Below are 14,815 nucleotides of genomic sequence, written 5' to 3'. Positions count from 1 at the left end.
AGCTTCTCCATTGGAAAGAGGTTCCTGGGGGCTGGGGGCAGGGAGGAATAAAGAGCTTCTGGATTATCAAAGCGGAACGGGTTTTCCAGGGGTGTCCTCAGGGAAGCAACAAGACCTACAAAGGATCGGTGGTGGGGGCCAGGGGGCCATAGGCAGGACTGCAAAGGGCTCTTGTTCAGCAAGAGAAGTAACCAAGCAACAGAGAGCTGCTGCGCCGAGGACCTTGTAGAGAGGAACTGTGCTGTCTCAGCAGGAACCTGAGTGGACAGAGGACCAGAGACCAGGGCCACTCCCCACACCCCTCAAGGCCTTGGCCTTCTACAAAGCCTCACACCCTGGTACCATGTCATGGGGAGGCACCTTGGGAAGGTCTGGCTTCTTGTTTTGTTTTGTTTTGTTTTGTGTTTTGCCTCTTTAGCAGTCTATAGAATAGGTGCTCCAATTGAGAAATTAGGATAGGATATAGGAAATAAAGAAACTTGCAGGGCTTGTGGACTGGAATCCAGACCCGGTGTGCGCACATTCTCATATAGGCTTTAATGCCAAAAGTGCCAAATAATGGTGACATCAAATCAATTCCTGGGCCCCCAATGCGGGCGTTCTGGGTGGGCTCCTGGCTGCTACCAGGCTTTCCATGGTGAGTCTTGCCTGCATCCTCCACCAGAGGAGGCTGAAGAGTGATCCCCCCATGTCACCCACTCGTACCCCACCAGGGATCACCAATCCTACGGCGGGGACGGCACATAAATGCAGCTGAAACTGCCGGCCTTTCTGGAGAGAATTTCAGTCCTATAGCTCAGGACTCACCCATGTGTGTGCACCCATGGACATGAGGACTGGCCTCCTAACCCAGGTAACCAGGAGAGAGATGGGGGAACCAGGCTCATTTCCGGTCTGATTCCTGCCCAGGGGTCCCCAGGCAGAACCCCAGTGCCTCTGCACATGAAATCACAGCCCCAAACAGTGCCTGGGTAGCTGGGGCCAGCTCTGCTTCCTAGAGTCCGTTAGTTCCAGAGAGGCAGGGTGGCGAAGAGAGACGGTGGCAGGGCCTGGAGGCACCCAGGAGGGTGGCCACAGGGACTGGACTCCTGGGCACTGGCCAGAAGCAGCCCTACCTCCCCTCTCCGTGCCCACGAGCCCGGGTGCTGAGGCAATCAGTGTGTCACCATATTTTCATCTGTTCAGCTAAGTGGTGTCTCAGAGAAGCAAAAGACAAATCTCCAGAGGTTTGCATGTTTGATTCACACCTAACACAGCAGCAGCGTGCTGCCGGGGAAATATTCCAGCCGCTGTAGCGCTGTAGCGTCTTCAGCCTTGCAGCTATTTTGCTTGTCCTGTTGGCCGGGCCTTGGGGAAAAGCGTGAGTGATGCAATGCCACCCTCCTCGCTCAGGGTGACTCAGGCACTGGCGCTCTGGGAAAACAGAAACATGGCCCAGGAGAGGCACTGAGCAAGCAGTGCCTCTCCCCCTTTCCCTTATACCCAGAGGTCCGATGCTTTTCTCCTGGCAGGCATATGCAGATGGCCTTCTAAAATGCTGGAGAACCTCATTAAAATCTCATGACTCCCTCATGAAAGATGCAAAGGAGACTCTGCTCTGTATTTCAAAGAGAGAAACTGAGTCCTGAATGGCTGACTGGGTGGCCCAGGATTAATCAGAAAGGCCCAGAAATCCATATTCATTCTCACTGCCTCTCTCCACCTGTCTATTCTTTTTGACCAAATGACCCACTTTATAGTACTGATTTATTATGAGACCACTAAGTAGAGACATGTCATCTGATGAAAAAAACAAAACAAAAAACAAGAAAAAAAATCCAATGCAAAATATGAATGTGTTAGGGGATGATCAAATCAAACAGCATTTTCCCCCCCCCCACTTTATGATGGACTCTTGGGAGTCCATTAATGGTGAGCTTCCCTGGTACATTTAAATATCGGCCTGTGGATCTTTGCTTGCCAAGTGAAGTAGGGAAGGCAGGGGGCGATGCACCTTGAAGCTGAGTAAAGTACCCCGATGTCAATGAGCGCTGAGCACGGTTGGAGTTAACAATGATTTCTGAAACAATGGTGTATATAGAATTGGTTCATAGAAATGCAACTCCCGCGCAGCTTGGGGCCTATACACATTTTATGAAAGCGAGCCCTGTCTTTAGGGGTGTAAACCCCGAAGTACAGAACTCCAGGGGGGCTTTCTGGAGGCCTGGTGGACTAAGCTCGGGGGATGGAGGGGTCTACCGTGGCAAGAAGGAACCAGAGAACCCTGCCAAATGGCCTCAGAGCCCAGCTCCCCGGGAGGCTGGGACAGCTTCAGTCCTAGGGTAGCACAGGTGATTGGCAGGTAAAGGGCTGTCGATGGAGTCCTACCCATTTAGGACTCCACCTGGTCCTAAATCCAGATGGTGTTCACTGCCTTCCCTCTGTATCATGGCCAGGATGTGGGAGCGGGGACCACTTCTATGCTGAACATTTGCCTAAATTCCAAGCCCCCTAGGAGCCAGCGTGCGCCTGAGAACATAACAGACCTGCTTTCAAATTTGAGCTCAGCGATTTCCTACTCTGGAGAGCCTGGACACGATCTATAATCTCTCTAAGCTTTAGCGTCAGCATTTGAAATGGAGAGTCATTAACGGCCTTGCAAGGAGGGAGTCAGTCTGAGAGATGATGTCTGTGAAGGATTTGTGTCTAAGAGGCATTCGGAATTAGTCGCTATTATTTTTATCGGAAAAGAGGCTGGAATCTCATCAAGGGGAAAGAGAAAGGCTGCAGCAGCCAAACTGGGTCGGGCGGGGGACACTTCAATAAGGAGTGGATGGAGAGTCAGGGCCCCTCCCCGCTCCCTTCCCTGCCTGAAGCTCAGGCCTGCATATTCATCAGTGCCAGCAAATGCCCATGTCGGCCCAGCACAGCTTGGAACTTTGCATCAGCAGCAGCGGGGCGCCAATGAGGTGCACCCATCTGGGACTTGAGTCAGGAGCTGGTGATGCAAAGAAATGGGTGGCGGAGAAGCCACTTTGAGGTTAGTGGTGGCGGCAGCATCCGGCTTCCAGGGCACCAGATGTCCGGGGAGTTCCAGCGTGGGCGCGGGGCAGGCAGGGGCGGCTAGCCGCAGCCCTGGCACCTGCTGGCTTCTCGGAGTGGTTTTGCGGAGGGATTTTTGGCTGCCGTGTCTCCCTTTGTTCTTGTCTGTGTTAAGACTTCCTGAAAATGCCATGGGCTACCCCAAACTCCCTTCAATGATTTTTTTTTTCCTCTTTAAGTCAGAAATAGCCCTTTTCTGCCGTTAGCAACAGGAAGTTGACTAGGACACCTTTCCAACCACGCTGCTCAAAGTAGTTGCCCTTTGACTCTCCGCTTCCTTCACTGTGTTAATCACTCCTGGCAATTATTTTAACAATACGATGATCCTTGTTCACGATCTGTCTGCCTCCCGAACGCGGAGAGTAACAGCTGCTTTTCAGGTTCTTAGGATTTTGGTTCCATCACTTCAGCCTTCACACTCCGGGAGGACCCTTCCTCCAGGGTCAGGCTGACCATCTACCAGATTGGAATTTGATTTGGGGTCCACTGGGTCCCAGACCCAGGACCCTGTCTTCCAGGTGGCTCTCTACTTCCCAGCACTTTACACCCCGCATTTTGCTACATAAGCAGCCCCGACTAAGCGCTCAGAGCCTGGGAAGTCATGCTTCTCTGAAACCATGGAGCCATGGACCCCCTCTCCCCTCTCACTGTCTTTCCCCAGCCCCTGGGGTCAGCGGGATGGTCACTGCTTCCAGGAAGAGCTGCTGCTCCAGGGAGCTCCAGGCCCGGGAGGCTCCAGGAACATCAGGGCTCACATCTCGCCCGGATGGGGCGCGGGGCAGGGCGGGGTGGGGCGGCCAGCCAAAACTCCACATTCCTCGATGACTGCTTTTCTCTGGAATCTTCGCGCTGCTTTTTCCACGGCCTCATCGGCTCCTCGGGGGCAGAGGCCTGAGAGCCACGTGAGCCGATGTTTCTGTGCGCCTGCTGCGTAAGCAGAATGGTGCAACAGAGCCCGGGGCTGGGAGTCCAGACGTTTGCTGCTCTATTTTAAGGTTCTCCACTCTGTTTCCCAGCAGCTGTCACTTGGTCAGAGGAAAGGGAAAGAGGGGGTGGGAGAAAATGAGGCCCAAGCCAGAGGCGCTCATCACTCCCGGCTGGGTGGAAATTCCCACCCTTTAAGGAGGCGAAGCACCGCCCCCTACCCCCACCCCAGCCTCAAACTGAGTGACTCAGAATTCTTCACTGGTCTTGAGGAGGACAAAATCTTGCTCATTTTCATAACAAAAATGAGGATAGCACTGCATTGTTTGTAGAAGTCTTAGACTTCTCAGAGCATACTCACACACTTTCCTCCCATTCGTTGGGCAAGACAGACTTGTTACTCCCTGCTTGCCAGTGAGAAAATTGAGGCACGGAGAGGTTGGTAATTGCCGGTGGTCACACAGCTGGTTAGTCATGGAACCAGCCACAGAGGCTAGATCTGATTTTTACTTATGCTCTGCCATTCAGTGAACAGCCACTTGTCGTCTTTCCCCCATTCCACGGTAGCTTTTCTGTGCTCATGGGCATCTGCCTTATGGGGAATGAGCATCTGTCTTTCAGAGAATGAAGCGTGGTGGTGAGTGTATGGTGACTCCTATGACTTCCTGTTCCTGTGGCTTATTGTTCATCAAGTTCAGCCTCACAGGAGAGGACATCCATTCATGCAGATAACCAGTTCCTGAGTGCCTACTGTGTGCAGCTACCATGCTTTTGCAGGTTCACAGTGTGTGGGAGAGAGAGTTGCTAAACACAAAATCACAATAAAAGGTGCTGTGTTGTTGGGAAGGGGTAATTCACTTTGTCAGGGGCAATGAGGAAGCTATCACAAATGAGGTGATCCCACCTCCCCCGCAACTTTTAATTGTGAACATTTTCAAGTACAGAAGAGTTAACAGATGACTACAACCACCACCTAGATTCAACCACTGTCAGCATTTGCAATATTATCTCTCTCTTTCTCAATATATAGATAGGTAGATATAGATGCATAGGTATATACACATTGATGTAGGCATATAGCTAAATCATTTGAAAGTAAGTGAGAGATTCATGACATTCACTCCTAAACATTTCAGCATGCATCTTCAAAGAATAAAGACATTCAAAGAGGTGAATTTTGAATTGGGTTTTGTCAGATAAATAGGAGTTCATCAGACAAAAGAGGAATGTCATTCCCTCTAATGGCAGTGACAATGCATGCAAAAGCGAATGCGTGAACAACATAGAATATTTGGGGTAAAGGTTGTTGAGCATGATCAGAGCTGAAGGGGTCGGGGAGCGGGTGGAAGAGGAGGTTGGAGTAACTGGTGAGAATGAGTCTGTGGGGGAAATGGAATGTCTGGTGCGGAGTGTCAGTGTGACCCCCGGGGGAGGTGGAGAGACTGAAGACTTTAAGAGGGTGATGCCATGGTCTGGCTCATCTTGGTCTGGCACCAGAGTGTGACAGAACAGAAGCAGGTGGTGGAGAAGATGGGCTAGGATGCAAGAGGGTGAGGACATGGTTGTGAGGATGAAGGGGGAAGAGTCCACAGAGCAGATTAGAGTAGACAGGACCTGGAGGCTATATGGGAATAGGAGGGATGGAAGTGAGGGTCATGAATGGTGAATGAGATTTCTTCTACAAGCAACTGAATAGATGCTTTACTGCCATTAATGACTGCCATTCATCTAGTGAAGTGTGGTTGTGTGTACAAGACACTGAATTCGTTTTGGACAAGTTAAGTATGAAGACACCTAATGGTGGAAAGATGGGTCTTGAACACAAGCAGGGGCCAGAGTGATAGGTTTGGAGGTCATCACCACACAGACAGTACTTGAAGCAACAGCACTTACTCTGGTAGAGGCTCTAGGACGAGAAGACAGGCGACAGGCAGGTCAAGGCCACAGCCCTGGGCAGCACCTACACGGACAAAAGATAAGAGGGGCAGCCGTGGAGGTGGGAGATGAGCCTGAGTGTGGTGGCCCACCTGGCAGGTTGGGAGTGAGCATTAAATGAGCTCCTGTGTGTGTGTGAAATTCCAAAGGACAGGCTGAAGTGGGTAGGTGCTGGGTAAGTGAAAGTACTGTTCTTAGAGTGGAGGGCCATTTCTCCATGAAGAAGGCAGGCCCCAAGGTCAAAAGCTGCTGAGAGAGAGTGGCCGGGCTGGCCACGCTGACAGCTGGCAGTCCTTTTCCTGTACACTCTGCCCCCCTCCCAGGAAGTGAAGCCCAGGCGGACCAATGAGAGGAGGTAGAGCTTCATCTCTGGAGTCCTCCTGGAGCGGGGATGTGAGCATGTTGGAACCCAGGGCGGGAAAGAGGTTTCTGCAGCTCTGAGGGAGTGGCTAACTGCACGGACGCTGCAGTCAGATGCCCAGTGTGAGATCATGGCTCTACCTTCCGTCCCTTCCTCCATTAACCTCTCCAGGCCTCAGTTTCCCCACGTGTAAAGCAGCAACAGGAAGAGTCCCTTCTCCAGAGGTTAGTGTGAGGATTGCATGGACGAGGACTGTAATACCATCCCTGCAGCACAGAACACGCCCGCTAAATGTAACATTGCTCTCAGTGCAGCCAGGGACCGGGAAGTCTGGGGATTGGGAACCAGCAGGCTCCCAGCGATCTCACTTGGAGCGGCACAGCCAGCGGGCGGGTGGGGAGGGAGTGCTCACCCGGCCCAGTCACACTGTTCCCCGCGTGTCTCCTCCTGCTCAGATGTGAGGGGCCCAGTGGGGAGAGCTCCTTTCTTTCTCTGCAACACATCACCCACCCCCCGCTGGCTCTTCTCTTTGTCCACAGGGCCCGGTTTCTAGGACAGATGCTGGGTCAGGGGCTGAAGGTCTGGAAGCCGGTGGGAGGACCACCTGTTCCAACGCTCTCCTGCCGCCTCCCTCCCACCCAGCTCTCCAGCCCAGCCTCCAGCTGCTCACACACCAAACCACGTTTCTCCCTCTGCTCGGGCGCTGAGCGCAGAGAGGCACGTTGCCGCACAGCTTGTCTCGGGGACTCACACCTAGTGTCGGTGCTGTGCGGAGCCTCCCGTTTTCCTACAGAACCGATTTTCCTCGGAGCCCTGCCTCGGCCCTCCCCACCCCTACACCCCCACACCCTACTCTCCCTGTTGGCGAGGGGCTTATGGTTGATGACTCAAAGGAGGGGGAGAGGGCTGCATGGAGGGCAGGTCCCTAACCTCCAGGAGCTGCAAAGGCCTCCTGTAGCTCTGACCTTACGTCTCTGCGTGTGTGTGTGTGTGTGTGTGTGTGTGTGTGTGTCTGTGTGTGTTTGTGTGTTTGTGTGTTTGTGTGTGTGTGTGTGTGTGTGTGATGGTCATATGCTGAGGCTGGTGCTCCTGTGGCCCTCAGATCTCACCCCTGGCCTGTGGAATCACCTAGAAACCCCTAACAAGGGCAGTGTGGAGAAAGGGCCTGGTGTAGCAGCCACGGTCCAGTGTGAGAGCCACTCAGAGGCCCAGGACGGGGCACTGAGCAGCCCTGGGTTTGGACCTACTGGACAGACCTGGTTTCAGTCCTAGCACCTTGGGTTTCTGGGTGTGGCGCTGTGGGAGGCTGCTTACCCCACTGCTGTCCGGCTCCCCGTCCGTAGCCATGGCGTCTGCAGGCAGCTGGGTGTAGGATCACCGTGGACCCTGCAAAGGCAGTTTCCCGTCCTCCGAGGCGGGGTCTCCAGCAGGGCCACGTGCGAGCCGGCTGCAGCCAGCTGAAGTCTGTTTCCACCACCAAACACAGAAACGGATCTGGCCCACAGCTTCTCCCGAGCACAGGCCTCTCTGTAATCAATAAGAGAGCGGGAGGGGCCCCAGGGACTTTTTCACTTTTCTTTTTTTTTGTTTAGCATTTTGTATCTATCCTAAATGTATTCACATTCACATAATTTTAAATTTCAATTTTACCCTTGTATAGAGTTGGGATTACAGTATTAAAGCTTGCTTGTAATATATATTATATTGTATGGATTTTTAAAAATCTTTATTGTTAAAAGTATTACCTAGGTCCTCTCTTCCCCCCCATTAACCTCTTCCAGCCAGCTCCCATCCCTGCACCGCCCCCCGCCCCCGGCCCTCACCACCCCATTGTCTGTGTCCAGGAGTTATGCATATATGCATACAAGTTCATTGCTTGATCTCTTCCCACCCACCCTCCCCTGCCTCCCCTCTGAGGTTCAACAATCTGTTCATGCTTCTATGTCTCTACCAGGGACTCTCTTTACTGAAGACCTTCTGAGAGGGAGGTGGAGGTGGCACAGGGTCCCTGGGAGTTTGGTGTCCTGTGTCCAACTGGAGCTGGGGGGCACTGGAGCCCCTAACATCTGCCGACCCCTCCCTGACTTTGTGCCAGTTTGCTGCTGGGGGGCACTCCGTGAGCCGCAGTGGGGGCGGGGGGGGGGGGGCTGTTCAGGAGGTGCATAATAAGTTCCACTGAGTCATCCAGCCTGTCTTCGACCCCTTTCCAGAAAGTCACCTGGTTGAAGTTCAGCCAGGAGTGTCTGTGATCCCAAGGCTCCTGGGGGGTGAAGTTGACCGTGACTCTCCCAAGACCGGCACCCTATGGAGTGGATGCATCCTCCATTCCGCACTCAGCCACTAGGCTCCGAGGGCCTGGTTCCGGGCCTGCCTGAGGCCACTTTAGACCTGCCCGAGTGAGCGCCCACATCTCAAAGGCAGCTTTCCAGGCCCTGGAGCCAGGGGCACTCTGATGCGCTGATGTTTCCCAAGAAATGAGGGTGTGTGGGCTGGGACATAAAGAGCTGCTTGCGCTCGAATGGCGTGGCTCAGTGGTTGAGCATCCACCTATGAACCAGGAGGTCACCGTTGGATCCCTGGTGGGGGCACATGCCTGGAATGCACTCAATTCCCAGTGGGGGCGCGTGCAGGAGGCAGCCAATCAATAATTCTCTCTGACGTTGATGTTCCTATCTTTCTCCCCTTCCCTTCCTCTCTAAAATCAATAAAAAATATATATTTTTTAAAAAAAATAAACTGCGGCCCTAACTGGTTTGGCTCAGTGGATGGAGTGTCAGCCTGCGGACTGAGGGGTCCCGAGTTCGATTCTGGTCAAGGGCATGTACCTCGGTTTCAGGTACATCCCCAGTGGGGGGTGTGCAGGAGGCGGCCGATCGATGTTTCTCTCTCATCGATGTTTCTCACTCTCTATGCCTCTCCCTTCCTCTCTGTAAAAAGTCAATAAAATATATTTTTAAAAAAATAAACTGCTGCTTGTGATGTTGCCCTCTGTGAGGGTCTTTCAGTTACACACACACACACACACACACACACACACAGTTTGAGAGTAAAATGATGCTTCCTCTCCACCTGTTCTAGATCCCTGTACCCCTTGCCACACCTATTGGGCTGTTCACAGAGTCTCCCCGAGAGCAACGTGCCTTCTCTTTGCTCCGCAACTCTGCCTATCAGCGCTGCTGGTGGGTGCCCTGTTGGAGAACGCGGTAGCCAGAGAGAGTTGGTCAGAATCCCCACCCCCCCACACACACACTTGGGGTGGCCTCCATTAGGCTCCCCTGGGCTTCTTTCCTGTGAGGAGAGGCACCCCGCCTGCAGCACCAGCCTGACTTTTTAGCTCTGGGCTGAAGAAATGCTCACTCCTCTGCTGGGAAGAACAGGAAACTGGAACTTTCAGTCACTTGCACATCCCAGGCCTCACCTGTTTCCCTCTCATCTTTCATTCTCAGCTGCTTCTCAGGGCCTCCCTCAACCCATTAAATGAGAACCATTCCCATTCCGATGTTGATCAACTTTGTTTCTAAGTCTTAGTGAGCAGAAGTGAGAGGCTCCCAGAAACTGACAGTCGTGACCAGTGAAGAAGGGGGTGGGGAGTGGAGGGAGGGTGAGGAGGAGGAAGAATGCCCAGGTAATTCTCCCATTTTGGAATGGCAGGATTAGGGGCTCATTTATTGCCTCTGATTTTGTCGGTACTTTAGGGGACACGTTGATATGACAGCAGAGTGTTTGCAGGGGCCCAGCTGGGGAGAGGCCCAGGACAGGCGTGCTGGGGGGACCCTGGGCACTGGCACCAGGGAGAACTCAGGCAGACAAGCCCACGTGGGTGTGGCAGGACACGAAACACCAAGCACAGAGCCAGCATGGGACACCCAGAAAGCAAAACACCAGAGGCTCCGTCTACCAGCACTCAGGCTCCAGGAGGGCGAGGAGGAGAAAGGTGCCCAGGGCCTCGCACATCCCAAAGGCTCTGGGAGCTGAAGATGGGCCTCCTTTAGCAGCTCCCTGGGCGGCTTCCATGTGGGTCTAGGTCTTCTGTGGGCTCAGAGGAATGGGGAAGAGGGTGGGGAATGGGTGGCAGTGCAAGCAGCAGAATTCAGACTCTTCCTGCAAAGATAAACCAAAGCCCAGATATTAACCGAGGGAATTCTGAAGACCAAGGGGCTCTCCGCAGCCATGTTCCGGAACTGTATCCACAAGGGACTGCAGAAGACAAAAAGTCCTGGGCCAGTGATGACACACAGCTAAGGGCAAACCGAATGTGGAAAATGTGACTGATGGGAGGGGAATGGGGTGAGCTGAGAAGGGGAGGGGGTTAGAGAGACAATCCAGCAAGGAGAACTTCGGAGGACAGAAGGATGAGTTGCCAACATTTCCCAAGCTATGCTTTATTCTTCTCATGGGCAGCAAATTCTGAGTTTTAGGAAATTCCACACAGCAAGCTGGCAGGGTGTACTAGTATGCTTAGGAACACAAGCTCTGGAGTTGAGCTATCTGAGCTCCAAACCCAGCTAGGCCTCCGACTCTCTGTGTGACCACAGGCAAGTTACTTAACCACTCTGTGCCCCAGCTTACTCTCATGTAGAAGGAGGACAAGAAGGGACCCATCCTATGGGGTCATCATGAGAATGGAAAGCTAATTCCAGGGAACTCAAAACAGAGCCTGGCACATAGTAAGTGTTCAATAAAGGTTAGTTAATATGATTTGTGTTGACACAGAAGACAGCCAGCCAGCCAGCCAGCATTTACAGCATATACACTAAACTGGGCCTGGTGCTAGGGGCTGAAGAGGGGACAAGAAAGCACGTTTGAGCTAGGCCTCAAAAATAAGCAGAAAAGTCAAGGACAGTCAACACTAGTCTTACGTCCTAGGACCCAGACCAGAGGTTGCCTGAGAAAGGGGATATCATGAAGGAGGTTTCTAGAGTGATGAACATGTTATATAGCTGACGGGGGATTGGTTCCATGGGCGTATACATTTGTCAGAAATGATTAAACTGAATGCTTGAGATCTTCGAATTTTGTTATATGTAAGTCATATGTCAATATCCTATCTAATAAAAGGGTGATATGCAAATTGACCCTAACAGCAGACTGACTGGGAATGACTGGTCACTATGACACACACTGACCACCAGGGGGCAAACACTCAATGCAGAAGATGCCCCCTGGTGGTCAGTGCGCTCCCACAGGGGGAGCTCTGCTTAGCCACAAGCCAGGCTGATGGCTGCCAGCACAGCGGTAGTGGCGGGAGCCTCTCCCGCCTCCTCAGCAGCACTAAGGATGTTCGACTGCAGCTTAGGCCTGCTCCCCGCTGGCAAGTGGACATCCCCCGAGGGCTCCTGGGCTGCCAGAGGGATGTCTGCCAGCTTAGGCCTGATCCCCCCGGGGAGCAGGCCTAAGCCAGCAGCTGGATATCCCCCGAGGGGTTCCAGACTGAGAGAGGGCACAGGCTGGGCTGAGGGACCCCCCCAAGTGCACAAATTTTTGTGCACCAGGCCTCTAGTAGAAATAATATTAGTTTATTGGAAAATGTCTTTTAAAATGAGTTGTGCAGGGAGGGGAGGGGCCTCGGGGGTTTGTGGTCCCAGGCAGGACGGACCTGTAGTGACCTGCTCACTGCCATGTTGGGCTGGGTTTTAGGGTATGAAGGGAAGGACCCGAGATCAGGTGGTTGCAGCCTGATATGCATACAGAGCAGTCCTAACATGTTCCTAGCACCCATGGGTACCGCTGGCTGAGACTGCCCTGCCTTGGAGGCTAGGGGTCCATTGGCCGGCTGGGTGGAGAGAAGCAGGTCTCCCACACTCCTACCCCATGAGGACTCTGCCAGGAGGGGAGGGGGAAGGGAGGGAAGAGGAGGAAAACCAGAGAGGAATCATCAAAGTGAGCTGCACCCAGTGCCCTAGAGGAGAATCAGGGGGAAACAGTCATTTCCTACACCCAGGCTGAACTCCATCAACTTCCCTCTCCGGGGAGGGGAGGGCACCATGGTTGTGTCACAGGCAGCTGGGAAATGGCCCCCAAGGACTATTTCACTCCTTAGGAGGTGATCCCTCCCTCCTCATCCAGCCACTTTTATGTTTCTAAATCTCGTAAGCCTGGGCACCTCTGCCTATGTGTCAGGAATTCCTAAATCTTCTTGCACCTTTCCTGTTCCCCCAAACTATGACATGCTCTTCCTAGCTGCTTCTCCCTCCTGAATCATGCTCCCTCCTGTGTGTCCAGTATGTTCCGTGGCTCTCAAACCCTCTCACTTCCCAAACCACCCACCCCTTTATTTAACACCATGACCCTATCTGATCCCTCCCTTCCCTGAACATCTGTTGCAAGGCCAGGCAAGGGTTTCTTTTCATCCCCAGTCCCTACCCGGCCCCCACAACGTTCCTTTCCTCAGCTCATTTACAAGGTCAGTGAAGGCAGGGAAGAGCCTTAAAGGCTGCTGTTTCTCCCACCGACTTGGGAACATAGTAAATTCTTAGTAAATATTTATTGGTAGGTTGATGGTTGGAATGAGGAGATCTAGACCAATGTAGGGATTGTCTGTGCCAAATCAGAAGTCCAGGAAGTATTTTCCTCTCCCCGAACTGTTTTCAACAAAGGTCCCATCTGGCCCTCGGCCTTGGTGGAAAGGGTGGAGCAGGGGGTCGGAGGGGCTGAAGGAGATGGAAGGCAACGTGGCTGTGAGATGTTTAATCCTGACCCCAGAGGGCCCAGGCTGCAGAGCTGTGTCCCCACACCCTCCTTCGGAGAAAATGCAGCTGTGCTGAGAGTGCTGGGCAAAGCAATGACGTCAGGTTCCATCACAGCCAGTGCGATTCATAGGTGAGCTCATCCTTCTGGATTTACAGCAACAGTCGAGTCATTACCGAAACTGCAGTTATGAACCGACCTACCTGCTGGGAAGAGAATTTGGGATAAATTATGAACTTCAAGGACTTTCTGCCAGGAAACCGAAGAGGTAACCATGGCCACCCAGAGGGCTCTTCATCTTGAGCAGGGAGCTCCATGCTCACGGATTGGATGTGCAGGCCTGCGCCCCGTACAACCTTCCCTTTGTCTCTTTTGCTTTCTTTGTCGAATGGGAGACAGAACTAGCTCAGGAATCTGGAGCTTCACGGGCCCAGGGTTCAGCTGTTTTCAGTTCCAGAGCAATTGACTGAGGGCGGCTTGGGCACAGCCGTTGGGTTGTCTGCAGAATGGAAAACAGAAACCTCCTCTGGCTCAGTGGCAGGGAAACAGAAAGGAAGGGAAGGTTTTCGGAGGGTCTCTGCACAATCCCCATGATTGTTATCATGTGGCCATGTCCCGGCTCCTTCCTACATGGTGCCGCTGAGGGCCAGGCTGGGGTTTCATCCATCCATACACTCATTTTTGTCCCTTGAAGAACGGCTGTCCCCACACCCACACGCCCACCTGGCAGCTGCCCTGGGGCTTGAGCAGCCCCAGGTGAAACAACAAGCCTCACCCCAGCTGAGAGCTCTCCAGACCAGAGAACCCCCGCTGATGGGCTGGGCGAGCGGCGTCCCACGGGGATGAAGGAGCATGCTGAGAAACAGATGTTCAGGAAGACATCCTTCCATTGTCTGGTTACACACCACTGCCCCTCCCAACCCTTGTCCATCTCCTGCCCCACACCGGTCCAGCCCTGGATGTGTGAGAAAGTTACATCAGAGCCTAAGTTGGTGAGACAGGGGTGAGGGTGGGTGCTGGGAGCTGAGGTGGTGCTGCCCACGTGTGAGCTGCCACTGTACCTGCCCCCCGAGCTCCACTAACCAACCCCCTAACCAACCGGGAGGCTGGGGAAGCCCTCTCCCCTCAGAGGGCACTGTGTTTTGACGAACTAGGTCAGACGCTGCAGGCCCTGGTTAGCGAGGGGATCAGCCTGGACAAACGAAGCCACACACTCTTCTGAGCTGGGCCTCTTGCTCTAGCCATGGCTCCAGGACGCCTTCCAGGCCTTCTCCTCCACCCCCCTCAGTGCTTTTTCCCTTTCCTTCCCCCAGGCGCTTTTCTGGGCCTTCTCACTGAGCTCTCTCAGGTGGGGAACCTTTTCTCCTCTTGTTTCTCTTTTTCCTGACCCTTTACTTCCAGGCCTTGCTGAGGAATAGCAACTCTTAGATGCCCCCTTATGAAATAAAAACCTATCTTCCAAAAGACACACAAAAAGACAGTACTTACTTTTCCTTACTGCCTAGCAATCCCTGTGCTAAGTGGAACTGAGCACTAACATTTACTGAGCGCTGGCCATGCTCGGAGCACTGATCGTAGAGCCTCACCTGCTATTGCAGGTGTGTGGCATGCCGCCCAAATCCCCGCTTTGGGACCGAGGCTCTCATCCCCAGTGCATTCTCTTTAGGTGTTTTCCCCTCGACGGAGAGAGAGAGTTGCCTTGTTTAATATAAGGCCGTCTCTTGGGGCAACAGCTTCCAATGCCAGGCCAATGTGGGGGTATCTGAACCCTTGCTTCAGTGGGGGACAGCTTCAAGGGACTGTTCCACCCGTGGCATTCACCTCCTC

This window comes from Myotis yumanensis, unplaced genomic scaffold, assembly GCF_028538775.1.
Source record: "Myotis yumanensis isolate MYYU_CA2020_CCGP unplaced genomic scaffold, mMyoYum1.0.hap1 SCAF_17, whole genome shotgun sequence".
Lineage (NCBI taxonomy): Eukaryota > Metazoa > Chordata > Mammalia > Chiroptera > Vespertilionidae > Myotis > Myotis yumanensis.
This window is presented reverse-complemented; position numbering follows the sequence as displayed.